The sequence below is a fragment of the Amblyomma americanum genome, chromosome 6 (assembly GCF_052857255.1).
Source record: "Amblyomma americanum isolate KBUSLIRL-KWMA chromosome 6, ASM5285725v1, whole genome shotgun sequence".
Classification (NCBI taxonomy): Eukaryota; Metazoa; Arthropoda; class Arachnida; order Ixodida; family Ixodidae; genus Amblyomma; species Amblyomma americanum.
The window spans coordinates 58289617-58315122 of record NC_135502.1 but is presented as its reverse complement, the minus strand read 5'-3'; the positions used below and the strand labels follow the sequence as shown (position 1 = coordinate 58315122).

General features: G+C 48.6%; 1 protein-coding gene across 2 annotated transcripts in view; it reads right to left on the bottom strand.

Moving 5' to 3' along the window:
• Positions 1–25506, bottom strand: part of LOC144093539 (neuronal acetylcholine receptor subunit alpha-10-like) — a 284484-nt gene that overhangs the window by 106539 nt on the left and 152439 nt on the right. Inside the window, exon 4 of one of the 2 annotated variants that reach the window (XM_077627065.1) lies at positions 22017–22109. The exons of the other annotated variant lie outside the window; for it this stretch is intronic. The gene's annotated coding sequence lies outside the window, so the exon portion shown is untranslated. The remainder of the gene's footprint in view (positions 1–22016; positions 22110–25506) is intronic. 2 annotated transcript variants of the gene reach the window in all.

Below are 25506 nucleotides of genomic sequence, written 5' to 3'. Positions count from 1 at the left end.
TCGCCTTAAAAAGGCTTCTGACAACCTACACAAGCTTGAAGTTGCTTGAGATGAAAAGTTTGAAGTACCGTGCTATGTGCGCGAACCATACTAGAGGCTGTAAAACTGCCGTGCTGTCCAAGAAGCTTTACCTTTTCGCCTTTGTGTGAGCTTGCAATATCAAGCAGACTAAGGATGCATTGACAAACACTTGCAGTGATCTTCATCGCCTTGTTCTATAAAGTGTTTTACTTGATTGGTGTCTTGAATACCAAGGAAAAAACGGATAAGAGCAGCGAAACTTTGCGCTTTCTGTCGACACGAGATAAGTCTTAACGGTTGGAATGCTTTTCACCGTTCACAATTCTACCGCAGCGAGGCTTGAAATCGGTGAGAATCAATACCAAGAACTAATATAGCGGCGATGAAGATACTGGGAAACTAAATTGCGAATAATCTACGCCGAAGATTAAACGTCAATAGAAAGCGGAGAAAAATATTAGCTGGATTTATGATCGACCCGAGACAAAATAACGATGCACGACTTGGGTTCTAACATGCGAAATAACTACCTTGGTGAAACATGATTAGAAAGTTTCGGTAGGCTTAGCTGATGACTGAAAGGAAGCAGCTCAGAAACATTGTGGCATTGATCTAAATCTTCATCTTGTTAAAGATGCTTTTATAACATTTTACTATCTATTATTCTAAACTGGTTGAGTTTCTTTTTTAAACCTCGCCATAAAATGTGTAACGTATCTAGATGAAAAAAAAGAAATTCAGTTCTAAGAGAATCTCCAGCAAAACCAATGTGTTTGTGTTACAGCAGTCTGTTGCAGTAGAGTCCGATACAGTTTGCGTGAAGTTCTTCGATGATACGACAAGTAAACGCGTTTAGAGACGCATTTATTTTCCTGTTGCGTACAGCGAAACACTGACCGCTTTATACAGACACAGAAAAGCAACTGCTCAGACACGTTTCTGCGTCAGTAAACCAATTCGAAGCCTTTCAAGAAAGCGCACACGCTGCTTCTTAAACTGCCTCCCTAGAACAGTTTGTTGCCCGTTACAATTGCCAAGAAGCCCCGAGCTGTCGTTTGGGCTACGCTACCCAAAACGACAGCTACATCTCTTCTGCGTGAGCAGCAGACATCCAATAAAACGGCAGAAGACTCCTTTTGCGGGAGGACGCCTTTCTTCTTGACCCTCGCTCCTAGCGTGTTTTCCACCTCGACGGCTTCTCAGCGTCCGGCAGCCTTGCTGACCGGTGATGCGCTGCTTAACAAATGGCACACGGCGAACGCTTCTTCATCTCAAGAGAGAGGCCCAGGCTGATGTTATACAGCGCGGCCCCAAAAAGCACTTTGAATAAGTAAGGAATGAAGCAGCCACGCAAAAGGCAGCGACAGGAACGGTTCGATATCGAATCGCGGCAGACCCCAGAGGCATTATTGAAAGGAGCCGAGGGCGCGTGAGGTCCCCCTCACTTCACCCCACCAAGCACCGATGCCGCAGAAGCAGCAGCGGAGGCCTGCGAGGGTCGTGCCCTCGTTTGTTGCCGTTGCTGAATTCAAGGTGGCGGATGTCGCAGCGGCAAAACACGCGGAGCCGGGCGCCGGAAAAGAGCAATAAGAGAGGAGCAAAGCAACTGTGGCAGAAAGAAACGAGGAGGGGAAAAAGAGAATATAGAAAAACTGCTCATGAAGCCCGCCACGAGTGGACCGGGGCACGGGGCGAGATACAAAGAGGAAAATACAAAGAGGAAAGGAGGCGAAAGCGAGCAAGAAAAAGCGGCGGCTCGGCCGGACGCGCAGCCGCTGCCGGCGGCGGTGCACGAGTTGGCGACGCCGTTCGTCGGAGCGGCGGATTCATTCTTCTTGTAGCATGACAACGGGTTTCAGCTGCAGAGAGCAGGGGACGACAGCAGCTGCTGCTGCGGGGCCGGCTGCAGCGGCGCTGACTCCAGCGGCGACGACGACAAATCGACGTCGTCTCCTCTTCGGCCTGCTCCCTTTCCTCCTCCCCTTTTTCTTGCTTCTCTTCATTCCTCCGGACCAAGCGCGAGAGAAAGAGGGCTCGATTTTCGCGCCATCTCTGACGCCCCCCCCCCCCCCCCCCCCCCCATCCCCTTGTTTTTGCTCGCGCCTAACGTCCCCTTCTCCGCAGCTCTCCCTCGAAGCTGCACTTGTTCGTGCGCGCTCGTTGCCTAACTCTCCCCCCCCCCCCTTATTTCTTACAGCGGCATCGCCGAGTAGCGGAGCTTGTCCTCGGCTTTGGTCCTCCATCATGCTGTAGCCGGTCCTTATCAGCTGCTTTTGAATCCGTGCCGACACATCGTCTCATCTGCTCCCAGTGCTAGTCCTATCTTGCCGCTCTATGCAGGCCTGTGGTCTGCGAGTTTTTCTTGGTATCCTTGAAGACGAAGAACATCACGAACAACTCAGAAATGACGTAGCATATGCGCCGCTGCTGTGTTCTGCGCACTCGTTAGGCGAGGAGAGCTCGCGCGCAGTTTGATGGCACGTATACAAGCAGCAGATGCGTATTATATTACCGATTTTGCTCGCAAGCGGCGGAAATGCTGTTGGCTTCAAGGACTTCGTCGTAACGGATGCATATAACTAGACCATCGCACTGTCAGTACGATTCGAACTAATGCTTGCCCACTGGTTTTTACTCAGGAGATATTCCTGAGCGCAGTTATTAGCTATTTCCCCATTTGCTCGACACAGAAAACTGAACTATGGCAAAGCTGCGCACTGCTTTGCCATAGTTCATTTTTCTGCGTCAAGCAAATGGTGAAATAACTAACGCAGCTTTGCGGGAAGTAAAGTTCCGTTTGCATCTTGACAACCCAAAGGTTCACTGCGCCGACGCCAGATAGAAAAACTCTCAGAAAGAACGAAGTCGAAAGGAAACACTAGCGATTTCTTAACTGAACGACATAGAACCAGTGGAGAATGATTCAAATAGGCCTGAAACGCAACAGATGGAAAGGAAAAAGTGTAATATACAAGTTAAAAATGAAAAAAAAAGAAATAATTAAATCACAATCTTCCATGCACACAGATGTTAACCCTTTGGAAGCTTTTTTTTTCTTCAGTCTTCTTTATTCGATGACAGTCGCAGCATCGTTGCGTTAAAATAAGAAGGACGAAATAACGCATGTTTTCTTTACCTCGCTAAAACCATTTTTCAGACCATATTCATCAATATTACGCTGTGATCTTTATTACCTGTATTGGCTTGGTATGCACGTAGAGTTTTGTGTATATCATGTATTACGGCTGCACCGTATTAAATCTTGCCCTCCCACCAATTAGACACAACTTATCATACGGCGACGCATCGTGTTCAAAACAAGCTGCAACTCGAACATCCCAATCTAAACATATGAAACTGAGAAGGGTTTTCCACGACCCCTTCCTAACCTAAATATGGGCGAAACTGTTGCATTTCGTGGGAAACAAATTCTGACGTATGCCCTAACTTTTTAAAAATACCTAAATTAGAAGAAAAAGAAACATGGGGAAACAAAGCAACCCAATTTCGCGGAGATTAACCAAAATGTTTATTTAAAGCAACAGTTCAATAACGCATGATCACTTTCTTGTGTTCCCCGCATACTCAACTAAGAAAATGAGAGCCAACGTGAAGCTAAATTCTCTATTAACCATGAAATAGAAGCGCGAATAGCCGGGTCATTTCGTTCATAGCTTACAAACAGACGGAACCAGCGGTAAAAACGGCGCAAGACAAGAAGAACGCATACACACAACACCACGGGATTTGCAATGCATTTACCTTTACCAGTTGCGTGGACTTGGAAACATGTGCTTGATTTCAATAGCTTACAAACAGACGGAACCAGCGGTAAAAACGGCGCAAGACAAGAAGAACGCATACACACAACACCACGGGATTTACAATGCATTTACCTTTACCAGTTGCGTGGACTTGGAAACATGTGCTTCATTTCAATAGTTAAAGAAAAAACCATAATATAGCTAGAAGAAAAAATAAACAAGCGATAACTTGATGTGTCAAGTTGTGATTCAAGCGCTGATAAAAACGGCTCTATTTTTGGTGATAATGACTGAAGGGTCACTTGTACAGGACTACTTATTCTGCTTAAAAAGGAAAAAAAAAACTCTTGCTCTTGTCTTGGTTCTTCCCAACCGATAATGTCAGCGCGGTGAAACAAAGTCGACCAGTGGCGGGAGTATATCGTATGCACAGAGAAGTTTGCTCCCCGTACCAGAGTTCAGCGTTGTGCAGTGCTCCCTCGGGCACTCACGGTCCGGTTTGCCCACTATACATTTTACCGCAGGACAAAGGGATAGAATGCACAACCTCCACTGCGCCCTTTGTAAACGTCGCCTCATGTTCCGTTTTACATGCACCATTTTCCCGCTCTCCGCCGGAGATGCGGGTGCACACACCAGAAAGCCTGTGGGAAGTGGAAAATACCGCCTTTACACCAAATTTGTGGGCCGTTCTTTCCGAGTCCGTGTGACATTTTGTGGAAATGAGGGATCACCTCAATTCCCTCTTGCAATGGGCTCGAAGGTTTTGCAGAAAGCTTTCTCGCTTTTCTCTCCAAGCTTCACCGATCGCTAGAAGACAGGAGGAAGGAAAGCCGGAAGCTCTTAGCCTTTCCACCTGCTCAGCAAAGCTTTGGTGCATAACGTTTAGTGCAGCGCATTCAGGCTGCAGTTGTGGTAGGGTGCGTGTGCGTGCTTTCTTTTCCTTAGCCTGCGTCTTTATTTCCGCTCCTTCCGTCTGTGTATAAATCCTGTAATACAGAGCGTATCACGCACTACGACATGCACAATACAATTTTCAGCAGTTTTTTTTTATTTCTGCTCGCACAAGAATATCAAGAGATCCTCACAGTATAACACTAGTACCTCTACATCCTCCCGACCCTCGCCTTTCGCCGAAACGTATTTGACAACATACTTGCTGATGCAAAGTCACAGTGTAAACAGCCGCAGATGCAGAAGCCATGCTTTAGGATCACTGGCTGTAAAAGCAAACACTCCCAGCGAAAGAACCGAACCTTTCCACTGGTGTAATGCGAATTCAGCAGGCGGCAGAGCGATTTTGAATTTAATGTTTTTTTTTGTGCTTCAGTACCCGCGAAAACTGTTTTACATGCTTGCACAGTTTTAGCCTGATCTGTAAATTTTATTCTCCTAAAACGTTCCGTATGAGCCGCGTATAAAGAATTATGGGGCATGGTGTAGATATCCCATAGAAAATATACAGAAATTTCTATGCGTTTCATATGTCACTGTACATTTGCTATATCCTGTCCTTCTTTTGGTTTCCGAATGATTTTCATATAAGGTGCCTGGCGTCATAAGGACTGTATGAATTTAGACTTTCCCGTATGCGTTGTCCATACATTACGCACAGAATCCGCATGTTCCATATGGCTTCTATTGGAGCGATGCTGAAGTCATGCCGAATTGTGGCAACCGTCAGGTAGAAACTTTTACAGGGTAGTCGCGTAGCAATAATGTTTACCTCAATAAGTCTGCCACTTTCTTTTTAACTCTTCTGTGCTGTAGGGGCCAGTACAACAATATAACAAGCCAATTTTTGAAGTTTGTCCCTGCCGCAAACTTCCATTGGACGGGCACTTCAATTGATAAGAAGCCGTATATTCGCAAACTGCGCGAGAATAAATGCTGGTACGACGAAAGCAACGCTTCCTGTCGTGCGCGAAACAATTTAGCATGACAGATCCGAATGAAAAACGCATTCCAGCGAAAGAGGCCGTTAAAGTCCGGCGCCCTGCCGTGCGCTAACCACTCAGGCCAGCGAACGAGACAATATCTTCCCCTGAGTGCGACCCACCCGCCGTTCGCGTTAACAGCGAGAACACGCCTCCCCCATAATCCCGACCCATCTAGCCGATTGGGCGCTACGCGTTTTCCTCTGTAGCTGCCCGATTCACTCGGTAGTTTGCTGACTAGCGGGCAGATTGGATACAGTTTTTGTCTGCCTTAGTTTGACGCAGAATCGGTTACGACTGGGGACGGGTAACGAACGGACACCGGGTTTGCCTAGTCAGCTGTAATGGGATAGCTAACGGTTAACCGGGAAATATTCTGGTGGAAAGCTTAAGGCGAATCTTCCCTACCGCTGCGCGCGCGCCTGTAGCTTCGTTATTTGTTATTTCTGTCCTTCTATCATCTTTCTACATCAGTGAACGGAAATTAGCTCCGGTTAGCATCGCTCTCTTATCTCAGCTTTATCCTCAGCGTTGCCTTTTGTGCGACAGTGGTAACTAGAACGAATGGTGCTGCCTAACGGGGCATGTACCCACGAAAGAGCTCGAGAACGAACCGAGCAGCGCTCCCACTAAAGACCAATCTGCACCACGGTCGAACGGGTCTCACAGCTCCTTAAACTAAGAGGCGGTTTGTACACGCGAAGGCGCGTATGCTGGTATTTTCACGTGCCAGCCGCTGTACAAAAAGAACTCGGCTTCAAACAAAAAAAAAAAAAGAAAAAGGTCAAGCACGCATATCCGGGGCAGTGCAAAAGAGAATCTAAGCGCCCAACATTGCACTTCAAACACTGCTAAGGGCTTGAACCTTTGCGAGAAAAATTTGGAATGATATCATTTACTCTATTCAGACAGAGACGAATATGTTTTTAAAGATAAAACGACTGACAAGGAAAAGAAAGAAGAATCGAAAAAGCAAAAAAAAAGAAGGCGTCGGGTGGCGGGGTGCAGCAACTGGGCCATTCTCCCGCAGGCGGTCGGCCTTCGAGGCAGTTTTTAGGCCAGCTTGTGTTTCTTTTTTTTCTTTCTCCTGGCTGTTTCTTCTTGTCTCCTACTTGGCGCCCGGGAGAGGCGGCAGTGGCGAATTTCGTAGGCACACGTAATCAGCTTATCTCCGTTGCATGCACCGGTGCATCGGGAGCTCGTTTGCTCGTCCAATCGTCTAGCAGATACGACGCCAGCGGCGGACCGGCGCAAACTTCACGGGGAAGCTCTCCATCCGGAAGCTGATTTCGTTCCGCCGTCCCTCCTCTCCTTCCTTCCTTCCTTCTCTCCTTCCCAATCCTTGGCCCGAAGCAGGAGACGCAGGAGCACACTCCAGTGTAGCACAGACATGGCCTGCTGCATAACGCCCACCGACACTGCGGAAGGAGGAGGAGGAAGAGGAAGACCCCGGCGGCGGCTCGAATTTCGCTAGAATCACATTTACGCAAGGCAGCAGCAGGGAGCGTGGGATTGCGCCCTCTTACCGAGTTTCATGGCATTCACGTCACTTATATTGCTTTATTATAATTTTTTTTCAGCCGTGTGAGCTGCGCTTACGTTTAAGGCGAAGAGGTGGCTGTGATCGAGTGGTGGGAAGTAGCGTAGCATTGGCGTCACAGCAGCGATGCCATGTTTTGTTTGTGTGCTTGTTTGGTACTGAAGACGTTAAAGGTACGAAGACCCCATTACCTTATACCAACTGTCAGGTGGCGCCGGTGTGCGTAAGAAGAAAGAAAATAAAAGAATAGACTTGCAGGCAAAATTGTTTAGATAGCAGGATGATTTCGCAAATAGATTATCGAAGCAGTTGTGAGTTCGTGTCACCTGCAGACCGGTTAGCGGCCAGCGCAGCCGACTCACTGCAGGTACAATTTAATGTCACAACCCTATTATATGCGCCAGCAGGGGAAACTGGTAAGAAAAAATGAAGCTACGCCTTCATCAAAAAAACATTATTGCGCTTATTTGACCGGAATTCGCGGAGAAAAAGAAATTACAGGAATCACGACCCGCAGTATCGAAAAAATTTATATATAGCAGCATGGCTAAGTGCGAAATACCGCGCAGTAGCACTAGTTAAGGTCAATTGACCTAAATGCCTTTCCCTGAAGGCATTTACCATGAAGGCCTCTACCCTAAAGGCCTTTACTCCGAAGGCGTTTAACTTGAAGGCCTTGGCCAAGGTGTATCCTTCACCCAGGTGAAGGCTAGCCAGGCGTACAGGTTGCTGACAACCCGATGTGCAGGCGAGCAGCCTGCCACAAAGCAGACTTCGGACACGTACGGACGGCGGAAATCGGAAAATGCGCCTAGTAGTGCTACCCCACTATAGTCGGATACAACTCTAGAACGCAGTGGCTTTTCCCCGTCAAAGGACCCACTTCTAGCCAATGGCGTCGGCCGATTCTCGTGAACCTGCTAGCGTGACAATGCAGGGTTGCAGGGAGAAGCGCCACAATAAAGAGAGGGGTCTATCACAGACCACAGAGGGAAGGGACTATCAACTTTCATCTGCCAGTCCCTACTTTGTCACACTAGCGGGGTCATGAGAATCGACCGACGCCATTGGCGGCAAGGGGTTCCCTTGGAGGGGAAAAGTCGCCGCGTTCTTGAGTTGTATCCGACTGTAATACACCAACAGGATATGTTATGACGCGCTTTTCTGGATAAACGCGGGCACGAAATGGCTCCTAACTTTTTCAAATTCGCATTATGTTTTTCTATCAAGAAAAATCTGAAAATTTTATCGGTATATTGAGTAACATTAATTCACAAAAACAACATAAATGGCTAAAAACTTTAGTAATTTATGCACACAGCGAGCTTTCGCACACGTGGAATCGCAGCATTATTCTTCTACCAAACATATTAATGCGCGAAAAATTAATTTGCTTATCACCTGGAGCTCTTCCGCTAGCAAACTCAGCAAACAATGTGCAAGAGAAAGCACTAGAAAACAAGCTTTTGGCGCGCCGTAGAACCTCACGACGCCCTTCTTCATTTTTGTTTTGGAAAAACAAGTATTTTTTTCTAGGTACGGCACGGTGCTGCCATTCTGTCCAGCAGGAATTTCAAATGTGATCACAGCACTTGATTGCAGCACGAGACGCTTTGAAAAAAAAATCTTCGCAAAATTCCCGCACTCAGTCGCAGACATTGTGCTTGCAAAGGACTAAGTACAGTTTGCTGACAGCGCTGAGCAAATCTTAAACCAGATTCGCAAATATTTGTGCACGAGAGTTTGGTTCGTCTGGACTACTTTATTTTTTATTGCGACTGCCCATCAGATAACCACCAGTGACGATAGGGAAATCAAATTTGACGTCCTGAAGTCACAAATCCTAATCTCGGTGACGTAATCACAGGTTTTTATTCAAGCCGTACTGAGGTTTTCATAAAAGGGTTCATGGGGCAACACACTGGATCCTAAGAAAAGGGGGATGTAGCTGGGGACGACAGATAATGAGGTCGGCAGAAAAAGTCAGAAAATTTGCTAGTATGTCCTAATCACGACTGCCGCAGGGTCGATCGAAGGAAGATGCTTTTTGTCCTGCTGTGGACACAACCATGATTGGTAGTGATGAATAACGATAATGATGAAAGGTAAGCACTAGGACATGTCAGGTTGCTAGGTTAGGGCTCAGAGGTTGCAGTTACGCCCTTTTTACAAAGAGCGGAGCTGTGATTATCCAGGAAAGTGCACAGAAATGGAGAATATCACGAATGCAGGACGACTGCAAGATTATGTAATGTATGCTATCTATTATTATGAAACACACTTCGAAACGATAAAAACGTAAATGTAAGTTGCATCCAACTAAAAGGGAACATTTTAATGAAAGTGAACATTTTCCCAGAATTTGCGCAGATTATAGAAAGAAATGACATGTGCACTATTTTCCTTTTTTATTTAATCAGCTAACCCAAGAGAGGCTGGAAGTGAGCTTGCTCAAAAAGGCCAAATGCGAAAAAACAACAAAATGCTTTGACTGTTTATTACTGCTGGACTTACCGATGTTCAATGAAAGTTAAGTTATATCACTTTTCTGTGGAGGGGACACTTAAGCTCCGCCTTTATAGTATGACGCGACCTTGGGTACCCGCGACCTTGGGATCACCAGCCGAATGCCAAATCCGCTAGGCATCACGGCGAGTAAGACAGAAATGAGAAAAAGGAGGGACATGACGGTTCTCGGTGAAAGGTTGAACCACAATGCCTAGAAAATATTCTGGACACTGTCGTTTGAACTAAGCCATAGCCTAGCTTAGCCATTAATTGTATTTTTACTGCAGCACAGTTTCTTGCTAAAACTTGTTCCGAAGAAAAATAATACGCCATGTATAGCTCTGTGTCGAATTCGTGCCGCATTTTCATCCCATTCATCCTTTTTACAAAACCATCTGGTAGGAGAGGACGCCTGCGCCTAATTTTAAAGCGAGGCTACTTGGTCGCTTAGCGCAAGCTGGACGAAGAAAGAGAGAGAGAGAGAGAGAGAGAGAGAGAGAGAGAGAGAGAGAGAGAGAGAGAGAGAGAGAGAGAGAGAGAGAGAGAGAAGTAGAACGGACAGAGAGAAATGGTCTTTCAGAGAGGGGAAAATGCAAATTTTTGAAAACGCCTTTTCTGAAAGGTCAGAATTACCTTGTTTGCCGCATGCGTCCGCCGGCCGCGAAAAGGCTAAACGAATCCAGCGGAGAAAGAATCTGTTTCCCGGTTGATTTCACGGCGAGAAACGCGGGCAAGAAAAAGAAACGGTAAGGTAGACAGGAGGCGCAAAAAAGGAGAAGAAAGGGCCGTCGCTTCGGACTCTTGTTAATTAGATTTCGATGAACACTCCTTTGTCCGCTTAATTAGGAAAATGGGTTCGCAGCGGAACGACGGGCGTTTGGAGTTGCGGCGAGCTAAAAGCAAGAAGGGCAGCCGGTGAGAGAGGAGGGCCAGGTTGAATGGGGGTCGCTGTCCTGACAAACGCGGATTTCCCCATTTGCACTCCGAGGTGTCCAGAGAGAGAAAGGAAATCACCAATTTATGCGAAACAGCCAAACGCTTTCACCGTCCGGCGAATCTTTATCTCGCCGCAGAGAAAGCCGCCAGTGCGCTTTTTGGGCCTTCCACTGCTTCCTTTGGCACAAGTGTTTCGCGTAGTGCTTAAAGGGATTACCGGAACTGGCGGGACATGGAAAGGGAACTGGATGTCCAGCCGCTACCGCTACCGACTCGGTTTGTGCGCACCGGTGAGGTAGAATGCGGTCGTCCCGCGCCGCGGAGCGGTCTTCAGTTATTGAATTAAAGCTGCCCTCAGCCCCCTTTGGGCCTCCTTGGCCGCGGAAAATTCAGTAGATTGGTATGAAAACTCTCTCGGGCAGTTTATCAATAATAATAATAATAATAATAATAATAATAATAATAATAATAATAATAATAATAATAATAATAATAATAATAATAATAATAATAATTGGTTTTGGGGGAAAGGAAATGGCGCAGTATCTGTCTCATATATCTTTCGACACCTGAACTGCGCCGTAAGGGAAGGAATAAAGGAGGGAGTGAAAGAGGAAAGGAAGAAAGAGGTGCCGTAGTGGAGGGCTCCGGAATAATTTCGACCACCTAGGGATCTTTAACGTGCACTGACATCGCACAGCACATGGGCGCCTTAGCGTTTTTCCTCCATAAAAATCCAGAAGCAGACAAACTTTTTTTTCTCTCGTTATTCGGCAAGATAAGTGAGTCGAATGCTTCGAGGATAGGTATAATGAATGCCCTTCCCGCTGGCTACAGTAAAAGGAAAGAGCAGACAGACGAGTGCGAGGGGGACCGCATTGCTGAACAACGCGGCCCACTCACGGCAAACTTGCAAAGACGAACGATGGTGGCTACTAAGCGCAGAGGTTGGTTTGTCGCTGAATGCAAGATTGCTTTGCCCTGATACGCTTTAGAGCAAAATCATCTATCAGCATCCTGATGAGACAATAAAACTTGTTGCTGGGCTAGTTGGTGACACATACTTGAATAAAAAGGTAGCGCAAAAAGGACGACCGCAGAAGGAAAACACCCCAAAAGATTCTTGACTTCGGCATCTCGAAGCAGACATCATGTCTCTGAAAGGTCTGTAGAGTGCCATCCTACTCTTGAAACTTTCTCGATGAAAGTTGCATAGGAGTCTATCTACAGAGTTTTATGCCGATTTCCTTGTGCCTTAGGGAGTACTGCTTTTCGTAAAAAAGGTAACGAAGGCGAATACTCCAGGGTGAATGCTAGCGCACCTCCGTTACCGAGGTGAATACCGGACAGGCAGAATCCAATACGGCTTCATAAACAACCTATAGAGCGACACATACCGAGCCGGTACCTTACTCCTCGCCAGCGGGGACAGCTTTGACCAGAACCATAGGTTCGCAGTCAGCCGCAGTAGAAAGAGAAGAAGAATAATAGGTGATTTATCGCCACCAACTGCGTTCACCGTGAAAACCGCCATAGTCTGCCACTGCGAGCGCCATCCTAAATCCGCTCGTGCTCATCTAGGGGAACAGAAGGTGAATCTTGAGGCGGGATGTCTTTCTGAAACTCAAAGCAATGGGCCCCATTTAAATCGCAGTCGACGTGAGTGCCGCTTCAGACGTTCTTCATGCGGCTGCACCTACACTCATCGCGCAACACATTTGATCTGTAACGACTTTACCTTATTCCTCAACACCTTAAAGGAGAAGAGAGAGTAATATATTACGATGAAGTAGGCATCAACAATTACCACTTACCATGGAGCATACAAGTGAAGGAAAAAAAAAAAACTCAGGGGGGCACTTTGTTGACCTAAAGTGCGTTGAGGCGAAAGCCGTTAGCGCGGTGCTGCGTCTTGTGTCACTGACGTGTGGTTAAGACGTTAATTAAGTACGCAATAGTTCGTGAATCTTAAATGATAGCGACACTGAGGGAGTTTGGGAGGCATCCTTCTGACTCGACGCCTTTCCGCAAGCACTCTCCAGCGTCCTTACGTTAGACAAGAAGAACTACATATACCTAGCTGGCTCCCCTGTCTATGTGCATGTGTGTGCCTCCCGGACTTTTGATGTTTTGGAAGGTAGGGTCATGCACGGGTATGGTGGCCTGGTGTCTTGTGGCGTCGGCATGCTTAGATTTATCTTTTCGGCACTATCTTTATGCAATAAAAAAGAGTAGCGCAGTAGTTAGCACGCTCGGTTGCGGAATAGAAGGATGGTGGTTCGAATCCCGCCTTTCACACAGCTTCTTTCTTATCGAGTTCACGTCGTCGTCATCGTTGTGACATGACTTGAGACCGGACGAGGTCATGGCCGCAAGTATCAGCTAATAAAGGCTTTCGCCTTAAGAAAGGTTGTCGTTATGGCATACATGACGGAAACCAACAGCCACCGAATCCAAGGAGCATAGGGGATGTCTCTTTTTTAATTTGTAGTTTTTCAACAATGGGAGATTAAGAAAAGCAGAAGAAAAAACAACCACATGCCGCCGGTGCGATCCGAACCCACGACCTCAGAATTTCTCCTCGCGTGCTCTACTAACTGAGCTACGGCGACGGCTGTCCAATCTTCTGCTTCCGGGGGTATTTATGTATAGTGTAAACGAACCTTGAGTGCGTTCACATGTGCCGCCCTCGTTCATAGTGGCGGACGTTGTACATACCATATTACCGCGAGTGCCACGTAGGAACGTGGTCCAACGGTGAGGGCGGAAGCTGTGAGAGAACCCTCTTATGCTACCTATGACATCAAGGCTGCCAGATGTGAGGCCCACGATAAACCATTAAGCATACAATTGAAGGGAAAAAAGGTGCTCGTTATGGCATAACTGACGGAGGCCAACAGTCACCGAAAACAAGGAGCATAGGAGATGCCTTTTTTTAAATTTTAAGTTTTTTATCAATGTGAAATTAATAAATGCAGAAGAAAAAGAAATAAAGAAACAAACAGACAAACGCAAGAATTGCAGTGAGGTGAATAACCAATGGTCTCTTAAGGGACGATAATCAAAGAAAAATAAACACAGCCGGGAAGGGCAGAATCAGGAGTAGTGATGAGATTGAGTAGATGTCTAGGAGGGCGCCACCACGTAGAGTGAAGCGTCACTCACTCACTCACTCACTCACTCACTCACTCACTCACTCACTCACTCACTCACTCACTCACTCACTCACTCACTCACTCACTCACTCACTCACTCACTCACTCACTCACTCACTCACTCACTCACTCACTCACTCACTCACTGTTTTTCGCCCGCCGAATCCTACTTTCCACCTCTGGTTCAGTCGTACGCACACCACTTCTCTTACTTTTCCATTAACCCCTTCGCTCGCTAAGTGGCGCAAGGAGACGCACAAGCGTACGCGCTCCTCCTCCACTCGACGTCTGCGGCGCGCAAACGGTTTGGCAAAGCCAGTCGGGCGAGACATAGCAGGCCTGCGTCTCCCCCTCCCTCCAAAGTGACATTACCCTAATCTTCGCTCCACCGGAGGCGGCTCCGCTCGAAGCTGCGAAGCGCACCTTCGCCTGCTCGCCCGGGCGGCGAGCGAAACTCCTGAAAGCAGCGTCGGGACAAACATCGCCGCGCCGCAGCTTCTTCAGCGCTTCACCCTTCTTACCCCCCCCCCCCCCCCTTCGCCATTCCTTTGCCCTCCTCCTCCTCCTCCCTGCCGCCGCAAGCCAAACTGCAGGAACGATCGCGCAGCGCACGCAAGCGAAGAACGAACCGCGGTGACAGTCGCGTAATCAAATTGCGTTTTTTGCCCGCGGCGCGGAAGACGACGGGAGAAAGAGACGGCGTTGCAGAGCGTCCCTGTGTGTTCATCGGGTGCAAGGCCCGAGAGAACAGAGGGAAGGGAGGGGGGGGGGAGAAGATTGAAAAAAAAAACTAGAGAGAGGGAAATGGCGCTCGAATTGAACCAACCGGAAACTCTCGCCTGCTTGCCGCAGCCGCACGAGTTTCCGATGGTTGAAAAATCGCAGTACGTAAATTTCCCGGCAGTTTCCGAGACAGCCGTGCGCGACGAATGAAAGCGCCGCCGCTGCCGCCGTGGATGCCGAGAGCGACGACGACGAGAGTGATGAGGAGAGAGTGCTGAGCAAAAAAAAAAAGGGGTGGGGGCCAGGGGGGGGGGGGGGGGGGGGCAAGCAGCGAGTCGCACGAAAAGAAGACGCCGCGAGTCGTAGGGAAGCGTCTGCCGCGGCGGTGTGCGAGCCAACGCGTGCATTCTCGCGCGCCTGAACATTCGCGGCGACGCCTCGATCTAGGGAAGCAAAAGGCGCGCGAATTTGCATGCAAGTCGCCGTCAGACAAATGTGAGTAGGGAAATGACGATGCGTAGACACGATGGAAGGAAGAACGCGTTGGAAGAGGCCGCCACTCACGGGGCTTTTTATAGAAGGCGGCATCACCCGCAATAACGTTGTTGAAAGGCAGACCGCGTTCCCCGAATGCAATAAGGATTTGATGGAAAATGCAACAAAAAGAAGCGTGTGAGTGGGTATTTATTCACACACAGTTGGCCGCGGCAGCACGTATCAGGGGGTGGAGACACAGGGAAAAATAAAAGAAAAACTAGGAACACAAATGCGAGGAAGCAGGAAGTTATCTCTGCGAATGGTGCGGATATGGTGGTAAGAAACGAGCCTTCTTGATGGCATAGCGCGGAAAAGAAATGGGCTTTAAAGAAAGCGACAGAGAAAGTATTTTAAACCGCAGAAAGAATACAACCTGCGCTCGCATGAAAGAGCACGCAGCTGGCATAAAGTGCCGTACAGAAGAATGAGGCCCAGGCGACGAAACAGTGCAGCTGTAGGAAGCACTGCGACGCAAGCTTAAATAAACCGAGAGAAAAGAGGACGGGCGCCGCGAGAAGGAGAGGGTTAACGAAACGGAGAGACGGAAACAAAAGATAGGTTCCCGCAGGCAGAGAGCCCACCGAGGGGCACCACGCACAAAGCGTGGACGTGGCAGCTACGAATCGCAAAAGTGCCCAGGGGCTGAGAGGCGTTGGCAGACAAGAAAGAAAGCGCAGAGGGAGGAGTTCAGAAAAGTCTCCAGGCCTGTTTCACGTCCTAGGAAGCAATGGGCGCGAGAAAACGCCAGACAAATAAGAAGAAGATTGAAAAAAAAAATTGAGAGCCTCGGCGGTATTCAGCGAGAGTGCCAGGCAGGCCTGCAGCAAGCAGAAGCCTCCGTTGTTGCGGCGGAGATTCGGGCCGGCGGGCGCTTCCGGTCGTGTCGGCAGCCCACACTCGACCCAATCTAAGTTGCCCAAATTTCCGCCCATCCGTCTCACCAGGGTTTCTTTAGCATGGCCTCCGCCGCCGACGACGAGGCCCCTCTCCACGGACGAAAGAAACAACGACCCCCCCCCCCCCCCCCCCCCTCTACCGCCTACCGCATCAACGCCGATATCGCTCTTGCCAGCCGTATTACCAGGCGAGGGTGGAGAAAGGCCGAAGGAACGGGCGAAACACAGGCAGCAGTATATAGCTCCGGGTCTCCCTTCGTTTCAATTCTTTCTTTCTTTCAAGTGCGAAGAGGAACGAGACTCGAAAAAGGAGAAAGAATGAGAGAGAGAGAAGAAAAGAAGAAAGCCGACCGTTGCGAGTCCGTGGAATCAAGAAGCAGGCAATCAGCGCAATTCCCGGGCGGGATCACACGCGGATACGGCGCGGTCGAGGATTTGTGGGTCAGTCCGGCGGAGCGGTCGATGCTGCCGACACCACGGAGTCGCGGCGTTGGAGAGAAAAAGAGAGATAGAGAGTAAAAAAAAAAAAGGCAAGTGCTTTCACCACATTGCACTGCTGGCAGCAGGTGTCTTCGCTTGATTTCTTTTTACTTATCACAGGCTGGCTGTTTTTGAGCGCGCTCTTTCGGCGTTGAAACCGCGTCGGAGGGTGTATTGCGGGAAAGAAAACCGGATGTGCCAGCCAGCGAAGGTGTTGCTGGGTCGGACGACAGAGATACAGAGAGCACCGTAGCCTGAAATGACGGCGGAAACCTCTTTAAAAAAAAAGGAGGGAGAGACAGAGAGGAAACAGATTTAGGCTTCTCTGTTCTTACTGTTTCCACTTATAAGACGCCCGATTTTGTCACGAATTGGAAGGTTACAATACGGGTATAAAGGAGCACACTTCTTTTAACACCTCACGAGAATCCAATACGAAAGGGATTGAGCTTCGGTGGACACAGGAAGACCATCTTGATCTTTTACTTGATTTTTTCCGAGGAAGTGCCGAGAAAGTCAACGAACTGCCGTGTTTATTCTTCGGGCAAACAACGTCGCAGAACGGAAAGAAGGAGTACACCTTTTTTTTCTTCAGGGTGTTAGCAAACGAGAAAGTGCAAACGAAAAAAGACATGGAGAGAAAAAAAAACAAAGCAAATATGCTTCCTTTAAGCCTAGGAGGCGTCCACGTAAAAATAAACAAAGCGAAACGTAGCTATGATGTTGAAAATGTTGATGACCTGAAAGAGGAGACCGGATTGCAGGGGCGCTAATCCCAGAAACCGCCGACGTCCCGAGGATACGGTGCGACTGACTCCGCGCACGCCTAGTATTTATATACTACATCGAGTGCGGTCACAAATGCACAGAAAGCACATAAAAAAAAAAGTGCCACGACTGCGAGGCCTGCCAGAGTGACTCGCCGTCGGTGCTCCATGTAAGCACGTATGTGTGCCGATTGGGCTTCGCCGAGACCCGGGTAATCCAGCGGCTTTCCACCCGATTAGGCGGTCACTCAGTGCCAGCAGTTCCGCGCTCGGGACTGCCAGATATATCCCCCGGTTTCTTTTTCTCTGCCGTGTTTCTCGCGAATGCCAGCTCGCGCTTTCCAATGGCCCGCGGGCGCCCAAGCCGGATGAGGGGAATTAGAGTTGCCGATCACGTTTCCGCGCGACTGCGTCTCCAGGCACGGCGCAAGCTGGGAACACGGCTCACTAACGCTTGCGGGCTTCGCTGGAACATTCTAATTGGAAGCGTCTCCCTCTCCCGCTCTGTGGTTCTCGAGATAGGTTTCTCGTTTGCGTTTCGCATGTCTTTTATACCCTTCCCGTGCATACAAAGTCGTGGAAAAAAGGAAGAAAACTTGTTACACGGAGCCACATGCCGGACGTGTGACAAATATAAACTAAGTACGTAGGAGGGTGTCACAGTGGGTGCGGCGGTCCATACCTGCAACTGACGCCTGAATCACGAAGAATGCCGCATTTTTGTATATAAATCGTATTTTAACGACTTAGCGTCGCTTGAGCGCGTTTGTTTTCGACTGCCATGCACATTACCGTAACGTCTAATGAGAACTAAGTCCGTGTTCCACAGTTCGCGGATAGCTGGCCACGTTTCCACCACAAACACAAAGACTAATCAGAGAAGGAACGTGCTCAGTAAAATAAAGAAAACTGGAGAGCTTACGACCGTTAGCCGAGAGAGAGAGAGAGAGAGAGAGAGAGAGAGAGAGAGAGAGAGAGAGAGAGAGAGAGAGAGAGAGAGAGAGAGAGGAGAAGAGACGAGGTCGGCTTATGAGGCGAGCAAGTATCGGGCTTGCGAGAAAGCTGCTCACTCTAGTGTCAGGTTAAAAAAAAAGTAATAGGGGCACCTAATTACATTATGTACCGCAGCGGTGGCCTCATGGTTTCTGTATTCGCCTCGCATTCGGGAGGTAGGAGGTTCGATCCCCAGTGGTGCCGGGTACCCACCGGCAATAAAATGGGGGCAATCTTTTCCCAGGTCTGGTGCTCGGCTCATTTAGGGTGAAGTGATTGGAAATGGTTCTTTGACCTCCCCCTGAGAAGACAAAAACACTTTGCGCCATGGCGCTCTTTGGCCTCAGATAATCTTGCGGCATAAAAATTCACAATAATCATCATTAATTACTTTATGTGTCGGCATTGGGATAGCATTAGAAGCTGTTGATGCCTGCACCGTGCGTGGCGTCACTTCTGGTCTGGTGACGTGGAAAACGTCACTTTCCACCAGCCAATCTGCGAATTTAGCTTGCAACGACACATTTCGTTTTTCCCGATGAGCCTCCTGATGCGATCGCGTTGAAAACTTCGGCTTCAGAGCTAAATAACTGCTTCACGTTTCTACTCCCCTCAGCGCGAGAAAAGAAGCCAGGACACGGGATATGAAGGGTAATAAGACGCATTTGGCAGGTTTCTACCTCTAGGCGTGGCAGGTAAAACTCTGCTTCTACGCATTGTTTAGTCGTAGACATAACGGGCACGTGTGAGAGACCGTTTAGTAAAAGACGCTACACTACACATTATCGTATGAAGCACTTACGACCAAGCAGACGGGTGCATGGCTTACACACTTCAGGCAAGTCGCATGTTATTCTCAAAAGGTCTTCAATATTAAGAACGAAGAGAAAGACGACGGCGCAAAACTGATATATATGCTACAGTGACGCTGATCCAATCGCGCCATTTTAGAAACGGTTAAACAATGACTGGTCAGTTTGGTTAGAGAACTAAAAAATTGAAACAAGCAGTTCTAGTAAAAAATCTTTTGCGTCATGTTGCATTTGAGGGCGAAATATTTCAGCGAGAAAGCCGCGCGGTGCGTATAGTATACGTCTAACATGTTGTGCAGAATGTGTCTCTAATCCTTGACTGGCGTTTGTAAGATTAAAATCTTAAACTTGCATACTCCTCGGATTACCAGGTATTCTTTATTTTAAACCGCGCATCAGGACCGAATTTTCGGAACACTGCGGAGATGACTGCTTCTCACGCGTCTATCTGCATTGATGAAAGAGCTACTTGAATTTGCAGAGCTTAAAAGTGCAGAAACTCATACACTTCCAAAATACGCTGAATCCACGAAATACCTGGATTTTCTCACTGTCTGGAGGCGAGGCAGGCTTTCACTCGTGCACTATGCAACTCGCGCAAAGGAAGAAATAGCGCACGCTTTAGTTCGTTGCTACATGCCCAGGCTGCCAAGAAATCGAACCGTCTCCGTGGCTTCCGTGATGAAAAAACTCTGAACACTTGCATTTCTGCGTAAGAAAAATCTAGTCCGGATTTTGGGAGCGAATGTGCAATTATAAAGCACTTTAGTAATTTTCTGAAAACAAATCAAAGATTTTCCGTTAAATCTCAGCGGAATTTTTTTTATTCATACAATTAGCGTCAAATATGACATTTACAATCATGTTTAGTGCAATATACAAGGCGATAGCGCCAGCCCAATCTCGCTTTCTGGCTAGATTGTGGCGCATCTCATCGTCGCACTCCGAAGCTATAGGTAGAGGCTTTGCCGTTATAGCAGCGGAGAACACGTTGCATCTTTAATGTGGCCAGTCGTGCATCCCGGTCTCCTTTCCGCGTTTCCCCCCTTTACTCTGATCTGTCCTAGCATGCCTCCTTCTTCAGCACCGGTCCAGCTCCGGTGTCCACAGTTCAATTAGGCAGTTTACGATACCCGCTTTCCCGCCGATCGACCTCTACTTCTAGCACCCGCTAGAAGGGAGCAGCTCGCTGGCATGTACACCTTATCACACAGCGTGCTTAGCTGCGAGGCAAACATAATCAAAGTTCAGGGCATAAGAGATGCTGAAGCGTTTGGCAGAAATGAAGAGGGTGCTTAGACAAACACTCTCCTATTGACCAACCCTATCGTTCCAACCGCCTCCCCACTAAACCTAATACGCGCGATTACATATATCAAGGTTTAAGGAACGTTCTTCCCATTAAACATCTCCATCATCTTCTAGTATCTTATGAACTCCTCCCTGATTGGAATCACAATAAAACCTAGCAGTGTTACCCAACGCGCACCTTCCGTTGTTATCTATAAAGCGAGTGCGGTATTAACATTAGCGGGAAGAAGACAAGGTCGAGGGGTCAACTCAGTTCATTCCGTTAAAGGGTTTCATACGCATCGTAGTCTTTCACTTGCAGCACCGGCATACTGCTCATGGAATTAACGCGCTGCACTAGGAATTAGACGAGACAAAACTGGGTACCCTGTGTACCCCGTTAATTCCGTCAAAAATGCGCAACCAACTCGCCCCTATCGCTGCCTTGCTGGCATATTGCTGTTGAGTACGGAATCCTCAGAACACAGGATGAATCCGCAGCTGCTACTGCTAGCCAGCATGTTTATGTTTACCGCCTAACCAAAGCATTTGTGGGTAAACAAGCAAGGAGCGAACTGAGTCCTTTCCGCCTCTCGAAGAGGCTACCGAAAGCAACGCTTCGCGCAAAAGCGCCCTCTATGAACACATACGAAATGCACACAAAAACGAAGCGTAGGCGCAAGCGTCCGGTTCTTCTAGGCACCTACACGAAGAGCGCGTTAAAAGCAGTCGCAAAGAATAAACAACAACAAACAAACAAGGACGACACGAAAGAGAATCGCCACGCTGTGCGAAAGCGGGCACAAGGACGGCCCCAGAGGCCCCGCAGCCGCACAGGCGACACGTCAGCTGAGGACGACAGGCTCGAAATGAGGGAGGATAGCAGCGAGCGGCTCTGTCTGCCCTGGGCTGTTTGCCGCTACGAGATATGCGTGCTCGCGGGGGCGCAGAATGCGGGCTGTGCCGTGCGCCCCGTTGCTCGGAAATGCGAGCTGAAACATGCACGACGTTGTTCCGCCGCCGAGACAGGGACAGTCCTCCTGCAACGTTCCCCCCCCCCCCCCCTCCCTATCTCTACTCCGTCCCCCGGGCTCCCTCCCGCTCCTCCCGTTGCCACTCGACAGTGGCGGCGACTCGGCGAATTCGTTAGCTGACGAGATCTCGCGTTTCTTCGGGACTGCCGCTCTAAAAGATGCAGCAGTGTGCCGCGCTGATCTCCCCTTAGCTGCTGCGGACTGGGGACGGAGAAAATGGGGGGGGGGGGGGGGGTGACATCTGGAACGACGGATCAGAGCGACGACGCACGCGCGTGCTTTTCTGGCCGCGCGCCACAACACCGTTGGTGCAAAGACGACCGCTCCTCAGCTGTCCAATTTCGGGCCAAGAGGAAGCAGCGGCAGCAAGTGTTCTGACGAGAGCGACTCTGAGCACTCGCGCAGAAGCAGCAACAAGGTGCGCTCCTATGACAGAAGCGCGCACTGCGGTCCCGCAGATGGCATTTCTTCGTTCCTTTTTCTTTTCCACTGAGCGAGACAAGCACCTTGTCAGGACGTTCATGTATTGTGGATAGGGCTCGAGACAAGCGCGGTTGGAGGAGAAAATGCGCTCCGATGGGAGGCTGGGTGGTGTGTATGGAGGGACAAGAGTTTTCACTCACACGTTATGGCTAATCATACGAAGAAAGAGTGGACGTGTTCTGCGGAGTGCCAGCCCGGAGAGAAATTTCCCGTGCTTGATCAGCAAACTTGATCTGAAAAAAGACGGCGCGAAAAAAGTTGAGCATTGAGACTTGAAAAGTTCGCATACAGGCGTTTTCCATGTAAAGCGAAACTCAGAAGTTCACTTAGGTACTGAAAACTAGACAAACATGGCGGTAGAAAAAAAAATGAAATATAAGTTTTCAGAAATTTCACTACATAAGCTGCTGTTGAGGAGACCGGACACGCGAGAAGCGCGAAATAAAAATGAACTCGCCCGGGCTGTGTTAAAAAGAAATTCGAATTATCGAGTTGCTGGACTGGAGACGAAGCTATAGGATTACACACGCATATAGGAACGCAAAAAGAGGAAGTACGACAAAGGAGCAAAAATAAAACAAACAAATGCAGCACCCGCAAAGTGCAATACTGGAGTGCACCACGACAAGCCGATGGACACGGATCAGATCCTGCAGCTATTCAATCTTGCAGCTATGACAAACGCCAAACTTGGTGGGTTGAATAGGAAGAAAAGGCAAATATAAAAATAAACCCCAAAGAGCAGTGAGCGAATAACAAAAAAAAACGGTAGCAGCAGAAAGAGTTCAGGTAGGCAATTCAAAGCCAGCTTCGAGAAATACGACCCAACTCCCTTGTCAAGGGGCCATATTGCACGAAAAGCACGGAACGAGGGCGTAGTAATAGGGACAGACTGGAAAAAGAGCACCAGAAGGGGAGAGATAGAGAGAGAAGATGATGATGAAGAGCAAAAAAAAAAAAAATACCCGCGGTGGGTTCCTGCCGAGCTCCGGCGTCATAGCAACGGCGTCTAAACTGCAATCCGCAAATCTCACGGAATAACCTTTGAGCCCGCGTAGCAACTCACGGGTAGCAACCCTCGGCTCGACCTTTCGCCCGGTAGGAAAGCGTCGTACAGGGAGCAGTTCTTCAGCCCCAGCGTGCACCCAGTTGGCCCGCGTGTCGGCTCTGCTAGATAATACCACCGGGCGGCAGTAACTGGCCTTTACCTCGAGTGAGACGTAGGCTGGGGCCCGGAACGACACGCAGCCGCCGCGAAAACCACCTCGCGTTTGAAGGGCAACGGAGCGTGAACGACTTACGCTGGCTGGCGGCGAATAGCATCTCCGCGCAAGGTAAAGGAGAAAAAGAAATAAAGAAAAAGGGCAGGAGAACAAACGTGGCCGTACCAGAAAGGACGGCATTGTGCCCGGGTGCTTCTGCGCGCCTCTTCCATAATCCTTGTTTCCATACTGCGCTGGCTTCCTTAGCCGCCACGGCGGTAATTTAGGCAGTCGTCCAAACTCTTGTTTTCTCGGCGAGCTCGTAAGCCATGATACAGAGGCTGGATTCCTCTTGCAGCGCCGACTCCATTATGAGGGGCCCATCATGCTAGATTACCGTGGTCTGAGAGAGAGAGAGGAGGAGGAAAGAGAGGGTGGAAGTTTCAAAGGTCTTGGGCATTTTCTTATTTCTGTCCGCGATGCGTGTATTGCATGGAGCAGCACCGACACGTGCCTTGTTTCTACGAAGCAGTGTTATACGAATCCCGCCAACCTCGTCTTGTGTACAAGGATATATTACGAAAGTGAACAGAGGACAGCCTGTATTGTCTGCGAAAAGAGCAGCGACTATGATTTTGTGCTGCCACTTTCCATGGGCGTTATTCGTAGCTTGCGCCGCTGTGGCTTGCTCGCAGTGACGTCACTGTTGGCGTTCAGGTAGATTAGGTGCGCGATACGTTTTCCGCTTCTACTGCGGACAGCATCTGTAGTACACCAGTTGCGCAAGCCACATTGTGCAGTGTGCCGGGTTCTCTCGCGAGCGCGTATTGCGTAGTTAGGGATATTCAGATTCCGCGTCTCTACTATTTTATGCGGCAAGGACTGGCCCCGGACACGCCCACATTAGCAACAACAACAAAAAAAGTGACGGCGCGCCTCATGAATACAGCTGAGAGCGGAACAAGGCGCAGTGTCGTAAGAATGTTCGCCCAGGAGAACTAGTCCTTTTATTCTGCGGCTACGATCTGCTTCATAAGCCACCGTTGTGAAAATGGCGCCGTGGCTGCGTTGACCTAACCATCCGATCCTATTTGTCCAGCGCAGTGTAGAGCTGCCAAGACATCGTGTCTCGCCGCGCATACAGAATGGTATTTATGAACTGGTGAATGCGTACAGAAACCGCTCATTGTTCATGAAGGCAGCGTCGTTTGGCATGCCAGAGATGGGAATCAGTATCAGAAAGTACGACGTGAAGTGGGATTCTGCTGATGCAAGCCGGCGCAAACCGATAGTTGTCCTCTACTTTTTTCCACAAAAGCTGAACAAAAAATTCACAACGACACCTAATTCTATTGCGCGTTGGCAGTGCGAGAGCAATGACACATGTTGATGCCTTTACTGGAAGTGTTTTTAGTTCTGGTTTGGTGACGTCACTTATTTCCTGCCAATTGGCGAACTTTATGACCGGCGACACATTTTCGCATTAAAATAAATGGCGCTGCATTTAATGCAAAATGCACGCATTTCTTTCTGTTAATAACGCTTAGGATGCTAAGGTTATTTGAGACGGTAAAATAATGTTAAAGTCCATTTTCATCTCTCAAATATGCACGTAACGTAGTTAAGTTGACGCACTAAAGAAACATGCTTGTCTGGTAGTCCGCCCAAGCTTAGAGGGACACAGTACGAACAGAAAAGTATACCAGGAAAAAAAAAATCTCCGCCGACGCTGCTTCTGCATTGCGATTCGTTGTGCGAAACTGATGAAGAGCGTGACTTATTAGGCCTTATTTTGGACTAGAACAAGCGAATGCATAAGGAAATCATTCACCATCACAGAATCGGGTGCTTCCTCGAGCGTGGCTTATTGGCAAGGTACCGATGGGCTTCCTGTCTTTCGTCGGTTCTGAATGCCCAGTTTGCCAGAAGAGGCCTAAATAAACGCACAGATATAAGCTTCATCAGTTTTACTCGGCGTAGCTCCTCGTGGTGATCATTTCTGCACTTCAATATTTTGTGCGCACAGAAATCTGAAACCGCATGATTCACCAACGTTGTGAGTGGTTTTGGAAGAGTTGGAATATTTTTCAACATTTCGCCAGCGAACTCCTTAAGAACAACGAGGACAAACAGCAACTGCTGTGAGAAATTTGGTGTACAACCAGTCGAATCACGTCAAACCATTTTTTCTCGAAATTCAATGTCGGATAGTGCTTCGTGGAAGGATAACGCTGCAGTGAATTCCTTTCATCCAACTTGTACAGAGGAACGGAACAAAAGCATTTTTGGGCACCTCAGTCATGCGTTAACGCAAAATCACGCGCTGGTCACGCGAAGAATAAGCACCGAAAAGTTAGCAAAAAGCGATTGCAAGATTGAGGGCTTAAAACCAGATAGGTGACATAATGTTTGACGTGTAGGACTGAAA